Raw genomic sequence first — 11658 nt, forward strand, 5'->3', positions numbered from 1 at the left:
ACAAGTTTCTCAGGTAGCTGGTCCAGACTTGTGACCTTACCAGTAGCTGACCCCCAGACCCCACTACAGTCTTTCCAGTAGATGACTTGGACCCCCTGGTCCCTCCAGTAGCCACCTCACAGATCCTCTGGTCTCTTCACTATCTTACCTGGACTTAGGGCTGCTCCAAAACTTGACTCCCAAGCTTCTTACCCTACTCTCCCGTTAGCCTGGCTTGGTGTTTACTAGTGACCACACGCTGACATACAGATCCATACAATGTACATGCACTCCGGTCTTTGCAGTTGCTTCATCACAGACACACAGGCCCCTATGACTTGTGCCCCCTCAATTTCTGGCACACAGACCACCATATACACACATACACATGGAATATAGACTCCCCTCTCACCCAGAAAAATAATTAAAATACAGTTTGATAAGACAAGACAAACTGAGGGGATCAGGTGCAAGGCATAGCCAGACAGGCATACTGACCAGCAACCTATTTACACCCAACCAGGGCATTTTAGCCCTGTATCCTTTTATTTTTTTACACCAAACAACCTTTATCCCCCTTTTTTCCCAACTTCGATTCCTCCTCTCAACATCCCATAAGTCATCTTGTACAACCCCAAAGATGCTCTTCCCCTCCATCCCCCAAAGAGTCCCATACCCCTGCAGGCAGTAACCGCTCTCTGTACAGTGATCCCTGAGCCTCTTGCATTTGATCCCTCTCTGGGAGGAGACGGGGCAGGGGCTCCTTTTCTCTGGGTGTGTTATTGGGGTTTCCTCACCTGCCACTGCTCCTCTGTGATCCTTTGTGTTCATGGAGATAAGCCTTCAGTGACATAACCCGGCAGTATATTGAATCTATTTGATCTTCTAAATCAAATTATATTTTGAGAATAAAAGTAAGAAGGGAAAAATGGACATAGGTAGGCCAGTGAGGGGGTAAAAGAAGCCATGAGAGTGGGTTGTAGTAGAGCCTTTTGTCCATGTGCCTCCTGAAAAGCTGTATAGGTTACGCTGCCAGTGTCTGTCACCTTGGAAAGGTTTGTCTGCTCTTTGGGAGCAGCAGTTGGTCAAAAGCCATTTAGAGGCCAAAACTTCAGCCAGTTTCCCACACATACAAAGTAATCCACTGAAGTAGGCGTGATGAAGGTGAGCAACAGTTTACCCAGCAAATTTGCATCTCACCTCTACACATTTTATAGCTACATAAATATGTTGTAATATTCAGTCAGACCTGAATCAACCTGCAGTTTCTCCATGCTTTATTACTAGTAATCCGAAAAGAAGCAACACCTGTTTGTTGGTCACTGGCTGTAAATGTACCTTCAAATCCTTTTTATCCATACTTGTGTTTACTTAGTAGTTCAGCTGACTTAGGAGGTGGAGGTGCCATTATAACCTGTGACTACAAAAGCCTGCACATTCTCTTTTAAGTCTCCACAGGCTTTGTCTGGGATTTTAAAGGCACTTAGCTGTTTCAAAATCCTACTGTGTATTTAACTGCTATGGATTACTTCTGGATGTATTTGAAAACCTCACTAAACACCTCTTGGAAATTTAAGGCATCCAAATGTCTTTAAAGATTTCTCTCTAGGTGCTTCATCTGAGTCCATGAGATTCGTTCTATAAATAGATTAACGTAGAAATACACCATAAATTCTGTATAATGGATTTTCACTTGTATTTGACTGGGCAGTTTCTTTCCAGATACTTATAATGTATTGACTTCTAACCCTTGTGACTCACAGTCATTTTTTCTTCCCATTCACCTCATAGGCTAATTTAATATTTAAAGTATGCCTTTTTTCACCATGCACAAAATAGGAAGAAAGCTTTCATAAGATTTTACTTGCAGATTTACTCCCTTCATAGTTTTTCCTTTTTTTCCTTCCTTTCGCAATGTTAACACTTCTGTGGTTAAAAAAAAAAAAAATCAATTAATATATTCAACCTGAAAAATTAGTAGGATGTCGCAATAGCTGCACATTACCAACCCGATTTTGCAAACTCATGCTCCAGACAGCCTCTTGAACAATCAATTTATGTGACTTACATTCTCAAAGTATCTCTTGCTCCCAGGTGTGGAAGCAAAAAATTGAATAATAAAAGAGGTCCATGCTTGCATTTTAGGGAGTGGCATGATCCTTTATGACAGACAGGATATGGCTTAAGGAAGATCTGGGTGCTAGGCCAAGTCTGGATTAGTCTGACATTTCTGGTAAAAGCCTAGAACAGCTCATTTCCACTGGACAACTCTTCGGTGCTCCAATGTGATGGGCAGAGCCCACGTGGTTCTTTATTCCTGTTAGTCAGCACTGACAAAGACTTTGGCTGTCAGTCTTAGCAGGGGTATACTCATACTGCTCCTGCGTGAGATCCAGCTGCCCTGAAAAAGCTGTATACAGTCATGATCAAGACAAACTGATGGGGCCTTGTGGGGCTGCAAAGCCTCCAGTGTTCTTGTCTTCAGCCTTTCTCACGTACTCCTTGTTCTTGCAAAGGCTAAACTAGAAATGGATACCTACAAGATGATGGATTTCACAAGGCAGGACAAAATGTGTAAGGTGCCCATGCTACAGACTAAAAGGATTTTCCAGTAATAGCAGCCCAAGCAACAGTCATCTCCCACAAAGTCACATGGAAATTTGCTTTAATGCCCTGGAAAAACCCCAGCAAAGTTCTTCTGTATTTAGCTAGTCATATGATATGATTGTTAAGCTGCTTCCTGCTTTTCAGGAAACACATTTGTGTTTATATCAGGGCTGTTGCTAGGACTGTTTCTATTTACTGGAGTTTTTAAGGACTAGAGAGAAATTCCTGTTATAGTGGAAGAGTTAACATGATAGCTGCTATTTTCTTTTATAGAATGATAAATATGCTGTATTTTGATACAAAAGAATATCAACAAGGGTGTATCCAGTGTTATAAAGCTCATTAGCACTTACTTTAATGACCAAAGCAATAAATATAATCCACATGGTGGATTCACTCTGACAGCCTGTAGCAGGCTAGCAAGTGCTACTAACCCCACAGTCACCTTTAGGAGGAAGGTCCCAGGGTCAGTGTTGTTCCCTTCTCTCCTCTTTAGTCTGAAGGTTTTTCAAACAAGTTAAAAAAAAAAAAAAAAAAAAAAGGAAAAAAAAATCTTAAAACAGTTTGGCTTCAGGGTTTTTTTTGCCTGGCTTCCTGGGGAAACAAAGCATGGGAAGTCATGCTCTGTGCAAGTATGTGCCCATGTTATCTCCACCACTACCTCATTTTCAATCTTGCAGCCTCTTGTGACAAAATCTGTGAGAGACACATGAGTTCCAGAGATACTGCAACTGCAGAAGAGTCTAGAAACAGTTCAAGAACCTGACAGCATGGTCAAGCCTTTTAAAAGGGGAAGGGAGGCAGCAAGACACACGCACAGCAGTGTACAGTCTAATACGGCTAACGCCAGCATACACATTTATCACAGGTGTTTTGCAGCTTATATTTTGCCTGGAAAAGCCACTATATTTCATATGGACCTCAAACAGTTTCTTGCTTTGTTCCACAACACCCCTGACCCACTAAGCTTGTTGCTGTGGAAGCTGTGGTGTCACTAATTGCCACCTATGCTCAAACATAGTACTCGGGGTTGTTTTAAAGCTGCTCACCTGCTTGCTTTATAACTGTAGCTGTCGGTGGAGATAATGCTGGTGTTTGTGTTTTAGCCCACAAGATGTGGTGTGAACTCTGTAGTGTTAAAGCAGAGGTCACTACATCAGGTCGGGGTAAATATCTTTATGGAGGATTAAATGCCTGGGATACCATGAAGCAACACTGGAGGAATTCCACCATCTCATCAAAAGGAGTTTCTAGCTGCATTTTCACACACTTTTCTCACTGTTTGACAAGATGGATGGAAAAACACTGTAACTCCAACCCTGAATATTAACATGTTGGAGTTCAGTTGCCTTTGCACTTTACAGCACCTACTGTCTTCTCATTTATAACACATTTTCTGTCCTTCGGAAACAAGTATTTTCTTTCAGCCCTTTGTTTCTCTCTGTGCTTAGCCTCAATACTAATCATAACTCATCCAAGGCTTTTTGCAGAGTTGGTCATAGTGATTTTTATGCAACAGCTGTAGCAGCTGGAGAATAGGGAGGCATGTACCTGCCTGTTTTGTCAGGCAGAATGTGTTTTTGGTGTGGCTATGTTTTTAACTTCCATTCTAATAGGTCACTTAGCTACATAAACAAACAGAGCCAGAGAGTGAGCTGCACTGTCTGTTCAACAGCGTCAGTAAAATATCCAGGTTAGTGTTTTCTTACAGCTACAACGAAGAGGAAGGGAATACAAAATTAAGACAGGAATTTGTCTACATTCAACTCTCCAGCCTCTCTGCACATCAGAGATTTTGGGGAACTGTTTGAAGGACAGAGTGAAAACAAATTCTATCTGGAACATGTACTCTCCATTATCTGTATCACGCAGTGTGTGAGTGGTACAGCTGTAAGAGGACGATGTATCTGAGATATTGCTGACTTGCTTTTGGAGTTTAGTCAGCTCTGAATAGATGCCAATACAATGCAGAGCTTATCAGTAAAGTCCTGGTGTTTTGAGTGTGGGAGACATCAGAATGAGGACAAAGTAGTCTGGTAACTAGAAGTTGTGCTAAAGACTATCAGGAGAAAAATCATGTTCTGACCAGACGAGTACACTGACAGCAGCTGGTCTTCACGAGACGGAAGAATTGCATCTCTGACAGTGGTCAGCAATGGGATCTAGGGAAAGAGTATGGTGATGCTTCCCCCAAAATGCCCTTCTACGTGCTGGCAATCAGTGATTAAGCTTTTGTTGAGCCAAAGAACGGATCTGGGCCATCATATTTAATAGTCCTTTTGAAGCATCTGATATGTAATGGCTTTTTTAACCCAGCTACGCCTTCAGCCTCCAGAGTCTCCTATGGCATGGTATTACATTCTGTGAAGAAGTACTTCTTTCTGTGGTAAAGCTGATGCCTTAATTTGGTGCCCCATCATTCTTCTATTCTGAGAAAGAGCAACTAACAGTTCTGAAAGACCTTTGTGGCTGTGTGTAAGGTGAAGGTTTTAGTATTTTTGTTCTTTCTTTTCCTATCTGTCCAACATTTTCTGAGCTGAAAGTATTAGCCTAATTAATCCCCCTGTGTTTGAGGGGGACATTGCACTCCTGTGATAGTCCTTGCTTATCACCCTTCTCTATGTGTACTAGTTCTACTGCAGCCTCTGTGAAACAGGAATGATGGTATTCAACTCACGGCCAGTTTGATTTATGATTTATGCAGCGGTATAGGATGCTTCCTGCTCTGGTCTTAATTTTCTACTAAATCTGAACGTTGTGATTGCCACCTTGATTGCCACTGATCTTTTTTTTCATTGAACTACCCACACTACCTCCAAGGTGTCTTTTGAGACCGATGACAGCTAAATTAGATCCCTTCACTGGAGACACAGAGTTGTTTTTCGCTGTGTTATGCAATTATGGATACTAAATTTCATCAAGTATTGTTTTATTCAAATCAGTACCATGAAATACCTCTGGAACTCCAGCTGATGCAGTTTTGACTACCCTGAAGATTTTTATATAATCAAAAAGATTCACCAGGTCATTACTTTTTTTCACTAGATCATTCAGAATTAAGCTGATCAGGTCCAAGCACAACCAATGGACCTGATCTAGACTTTGTTTCTCGTCTTTTGTTGATAAAGCAGAACAGCAGCTGCATCTTATCCCATCCAGCTCAGTCTTCCTAAGACTCTTGAGTAAAACACTTTGCAGCAGAGATGTGTACTGCAGCATGTGGGAGGGGAAGGGGGGAAAGGATAGGTGTAGGTCGTATTACACACACCAACTGTTAATGGTTTTATTCTCTGAGAAAAAAGAAAAGGCAACAGATCTCTAAGACAAAGCGTTGGAGTCCTGTCTAGACTGTCAGTTATTTAACACTAAGCAAAGCATAAATTTGAGATGTGTAGCTTTCCAAGTAAAAGTGATTCATCTCACTGTGAAAAACACTCGTTTTATAAGAGTAGTTCTGCAGCTAAAATCAACGATAAATCGCTCCAGTCAGGCCTCGGGTTTCACAGGCGACTCACAGTTTTCTTCCTTACCCTTCTTCTCGGGTGGTGAGTGGCTGCCACCCTTCCCTCACCAGCATAGATCCTACTCATCTGTCGCACATGTCCAGCCAAGCCAGCATACCACTTCTAGCCTGCTTCACAAATGATTCTCTCAGATTACATTTGTAAGAAGAGCACCATTCCTTGCAAGTGCATCCACCCCAGGACAAACAGCACAGCAGAAGCTAGGACTGGACAAAGCCTGGCTTATTTTTAACAGCGCAGTCCGCAGCGCTGTCAAGGGTGGGTGGGTAGAGCCGCCGGAGGAATGTGGTCTGGTACCGAATGCACCAAAGCAGCTGAAGCATCCCCCTCTAAGCAGGGTACTCCGACAGCTACCGACTGGGCATTAGGAGGGGAAGACAACATTTACACGCAGAGAACCGTTCATTTTTCTTTCAGAAAACCACTCGGCAGCAGTGAGACAGGGTGTACTCGGACTGCAGCCTATTAGCAGCATTACCATATTAATGATTTAAAGGCTTATGAATGCTAAGAACCTAAGAGGTCAGATTGGCCCGTGGTCAGGACTCAACCCACTGCCCGCCCACGGTGAATAATCCATTTCACAGTCCGTTTGTTAAACGGTGTACCAGAATGCGGGAGGATATGGGGTTACAATATATGTTGGCTGCACAATTGAATGCCATTGCTTTGCGGGAAGGGTGTGGAGATGCAGTTGTTGCCTGTGCACAGAAGATCTGCAGAGAGATACATCTGTGTTGTGTAAAACTATTTCATTGTGGTGTCCCGTCTCTGTTCTGAATAGGGACTTTATATTACATGGGGCCCATATGATCTGTCAGGAATAGGGCACAGCTCTCGGCAGTCAAAAGCTTTTTATCTCAGGACAGCAGCTTGGTTAGTAGGGAATACAGTTATGCTAAAAATGTTACATAAACAAGTAGGCTGACCAGTTCTCTATAAAAAGACTTAATATGAACTACAGATAGAGCAAGACAGATACAAATGTCTTTTTTTAAAATTTACATTTGCTTAAACACCTGCCCCTGTCCCCCGCCCCCCCTTCCTCAGTCATTAGGTATTTTTAGTATGAATGTAGCCAAAGGGAATCTGGAAAAAGTGATGGAAGGCCACAAGAGGAACAACGTAACAGGTCACATGTGTAAAGGGGTCACCAGAGCAAGGTATAGAAAAATAGCAGAAGGAACTGAGTGCTTGAAGCTGGTGACATATAGGTAATGGCACCAGTCACAGAGAAAGGTTTAGATGAAAGAAAACAAGAGCAGTGCAAAAAGTGCTGGGAGCTTCCAAGTGAAAACCAGAATGTAGCAGCTGGAATTTTCTGGTGAAAGAACACCGAAAACCAAACAAACACCAAAACCAAACCAAAAAAAGAAACCCTAACCCTTTGAAGAGGTAGAAGTCATGGAAACAAAAGTGACTTTAATCCATTAGATTGCTACTGCCTTTAGTCATTGCTGGTTCTGCTAGTGACAAAACTTTGTTGCTGCTAGCGAAAACTATGTTTTCACTGATGACAACTCTTGTGAAGACTAAACATGGTACCAGGTCAGGGCCAGATAAGACTAGGAGGAATTGAGACAATTGTTTATTGAATTCCGTGATCACAGAGGTGAAACTATTAGAGACTGCGCTTTTCTTATCTAGGTGAAATTCCGATCTTAATGTAGTTTGCAGAAAATCTTTATAATGATGATGAAAACCAGTTTGATCATCCCATCCAAAGATGAAAGGTCTTTTCTGTGAGACTGGAATAGCTAGCTATTTGCAGCAACTATTTAGCAATTTCTGATTTCAGATAAAATGGGTTTATTGTTGAATAATCAATTGTTTCTGAAAACACATCAGTTATTCTGGAAGATAGTGACTTTTATTTCGAAAGCATGATCACTCAGGGAGTCACATGCAGATTAGAACAATATTCTGCAACTGTTCGAGGCAGCTTTTTTAGGCAACTTGCCTAAAGCAGGAAAGCTGCAGCTGGGAGAGCACCTAAGTAAGGACATTTGGTAGAGGAATCCCTGAAATGATGCCATTTGCACTTTAGCTTTTCAAGAATAAAAGAGAGAGTACCATAGACTTCAGTTTGTCTAGCTCAACAATCAGTAGTTCTTATAATTAAATTAGTTATTGTTTTCTTGCTTATTCTTTCCTGATTTTTGAGATGGGGGAAGACCATTTGAAAATCCTACTTAAAAAAGAGCTACAGCAAACCAAGTCACATACCTATGAAAGCGAAGATGCTTTGTAATTAGAAGCACTTTTAACATAAAGGATTATGGTCTTCATGGTGTAATTACAAAATGTGTCAGAAATAATTATACCTAACTTCAAAACTTTAAAGGACTTCTTAGATGTCCAGCATTTCTCTGGCTCTATAAGAGACTGACTACCCACATCATTAAGCTACTCTTTTCTTAAATATAGTTGTTGTCTGAGGACCTCAGCTTTTTTTTTTTTTTTTAAACACAACAGAATCACACCAACCTGTGACAATAGTTAAATTACTCAAAAAACCCCAAACACAATCTATACATAATGTATGCTAATTATTAAAGCAGACTTTTTAGAAAACTAATGATCAATCAACTTTTTATGTTGGAACTGCATAGAATGCATTATCCTGATTATGGAGTCCATTAAGACATACTGTATTTCTAGTGTTACATTTCATTAGTGGTTTTATAACACAACTAACAGTACTATTTCAATGTTCTCATTCAAGTGATAACTAATATTTATTAATAAATATTCCTAACAAAGAATATATTAAGAGTGGGGCCTACTATGATGGGTGATCTTAGAAAAATCATGCCTGAGGACTGAGGTTAGTAAATAATTTGTATTGTGACAACTGAAAATATGAACCCTGTCCTGTGTATGACTGGATTTTGTCTCCGCAACCACAGCTGTGAAAAGCCACACTCCAAAAGATTTGTTTCCAATTCTACTGGTCACCTATAGCAGGTGTTTTTTGCTTAGTGTTTTATGGTTGTGGTGGGTTGACCTTGGCTGGCTGCCAGGTGCGCACCAAGCCCATCTTTCACTCCATCTCCTCAACAAGATGTGGGGAAAAAATATGATGAAAAAGCTTGTGGGTTAAGATAAAGACAGGGAGATCTCTCACCAGTTACCAATACCAGCAAAACAGACTCAACTCAGGGAAGATTAATTTAATTTATTGTCAAATAAAAATAGAGTAGGATGGTCAGAAACAAAGACAAAACTAAAAAGACTGCCCCTCCCCTTCTTCCCAAGCTCAGCTTCACACCTTCACTCCCAACTCTTGTACCTCCTCTCCCTGGCCCCAAGCAGCACAGAGGAATGGGGGTTGATGTCAATCCACAACAGTTCCCCTCTGCTTCTCCTTCCTTCTCACACTTTTCCTCTGCTCCAGTGTGGGTCCTCTCTATGGGATGCCATCCTTCAGGAACAGACTGCTCCAGTGTGGATCCCCCACAGGTCCTGCCAGCAAACCTGCTCCTGGCATGGGCTACTCTCTTGCCAGGAGCCTGTCTATGCAGGGGCTCTCCATGGGCCGCAGCTTCCTTCAAGGCATGCCCACCTGCTGTGGCATGGGGTTATCCGTGGCTGCAGTGTGCGTATCTTCTTCAGTCCTCCATGGGCTGCAGGGGGACAACTTGCTTCACCATCATCTTCACCATGGGCTGCAGGGAAATCTCTGCTCCAGCACCTGGAGCACCTTCCCCCCTGCTCCTTTTTCTGACATTGGTGTCCGCAGGGCTGTTTCTCACATTTTTCTCAGTCCTCTCTCACAGCTGCTGCACAGCATTTTTTACCCTTTCTTAAACATGTTTCCAGAGACGCACCATCAACTTGGCTGAAAGGCTCAGCTTTGGGCAACGATGGGTTCATTTTGGAGCCAGCTGGAAGCAGCTCTGTACAATTCTACTCATAGAGACCACCCCCACAGCACCCCTCCACCCCTCACTGACAACACCTTGCTACTAAACGCAATACAGTGCTATTCTGTGCTCTTCCACAGCAAGAAATCAGACCTTGGTTCTGCCACAAGAGGGGAACTGCTCAACAGTCAAGCTTTGCAAAACTGTCCCTTAAGCTGAGTACAGGATGTAATTATTACAAGTGTGCTGGGCTGATCACACTTGCATGCTATTCCTCCTGAAGACCAAGTTAATCCTAAAGTAGACAAATCTAAACTAAATTCATACTTCCCTGCAATCAAATGGGTGCTAGTGTACCTGTAGGTAAATGACTGCACAGAGTTTGTGTGAGGCATTATAAAAAGAGGTCCTTGATCGTTACAGTATTTAGTGAAAACTAGAGACTGCTGAAGCTTTTCATCTCCTGTACTCAGTAGTCTGTAGTCTTTTGCAGCTTTGGTAAAAGACGGAGGAAGGGATTCCTTTTGTATGAAAGGAAACACAGTTTGCATGGTTTCTGAGGCCAGAAAGTGAGTCAGCAGTAAAGAGTTAAGAGTTCAGAGCTACACGATAGTATCCAGTTACTTCACTGCTACAGTCCAGCATTTGGACACTGTCTGTGCTAGACCACAGATCCACGATTACTTCAGGAATCAGTTATTCTGGAAATTAGTAGGGATGACATCCAAAGCCACCATTTTATTCTTGGGGTTTTTTGTTCGTTTTGTTTTGTTTTTTTTTTTAAAGTCATAGACAGTGTTCCTTAAAATTAGCACCACACATCAGAAAATATTATTATCACTGACACATAATTTTCACCCATCTTGTGGGGGATCTCAGCTGGACTGAGGCCCCTGGACAGGACGACTTTGACCTTGGGAGGATTCCAGTCTACTTGTGAGAGAACAGACAGGAGCAAAAAGAGCTGCAGCTGCAAGACAAGCAAGTCCTGAGAAAGTGTCGACTACAAGACAAGGCGTACATGTCCTTTTGGCAGAAGAGATGAGTTATAATGAACTGTGCAAATAACAAATGATAAGATTGCATAACAATTCTGAACCAATTAAAGACACATCTGGGAAAGCTAAGGGGAAAGACAGTATAAATGACAGGCAATAAAGGCTTTTGTACTACCAGGCTTTCAAAAAGATTTGTTGTCTTGTTGCTTTGTCCATCTCAACTGCAACACCATCTCAGTTTTCATAAAAAGTTAAACTACTGAGCTTGAAAACTGTGAAGTGGTAGCAATCCTCATATTTATAAACACCTTAACTGCATATATGACAAGGTAAAGGTAGAGAAAGCAGTGATAAACTCTAAACCCCACATGGATACGTACTAATACATAACTGAAGTGGTATGTTAATCACATTAACACCTCCAGTAAAATTTGAGGCATCAATTCAAAAAATACACTTTGTACTTTGGTTTTAAACTTTTTAATCAGAGAAGTTTGTGCCTTTAGTTCAAGTGCTATCTCAGGAAGAAGCATGCTGAAATGATTTAGAGTTATAATTCTAGTCAGTTACAGATTATCTGTAATGTAATTATCAGTATGTAATTATCTTTGCAATTAAAATTCAGAATTACTAACATTTCCTAAGTTGTGAACACCTACCTCCCTAATCACTGTGCTGAAAAAA

Source organism: Leptosomus discolor, chromosome 13 (genome assembly GCF_034619465.1).
Source record: "Leptosomus discolor isolate bLepDis1 chromosome 13, bLepDis1.hap2, whole genome shotgun sequence".
Taxonomy (NCBI): domain Eukaryota; kingdom Metazoa; phylum Chordata; class Aves; order Leptosomiformes; family Leptosomidae; genus Leptosomus; species Leptosomus discolor.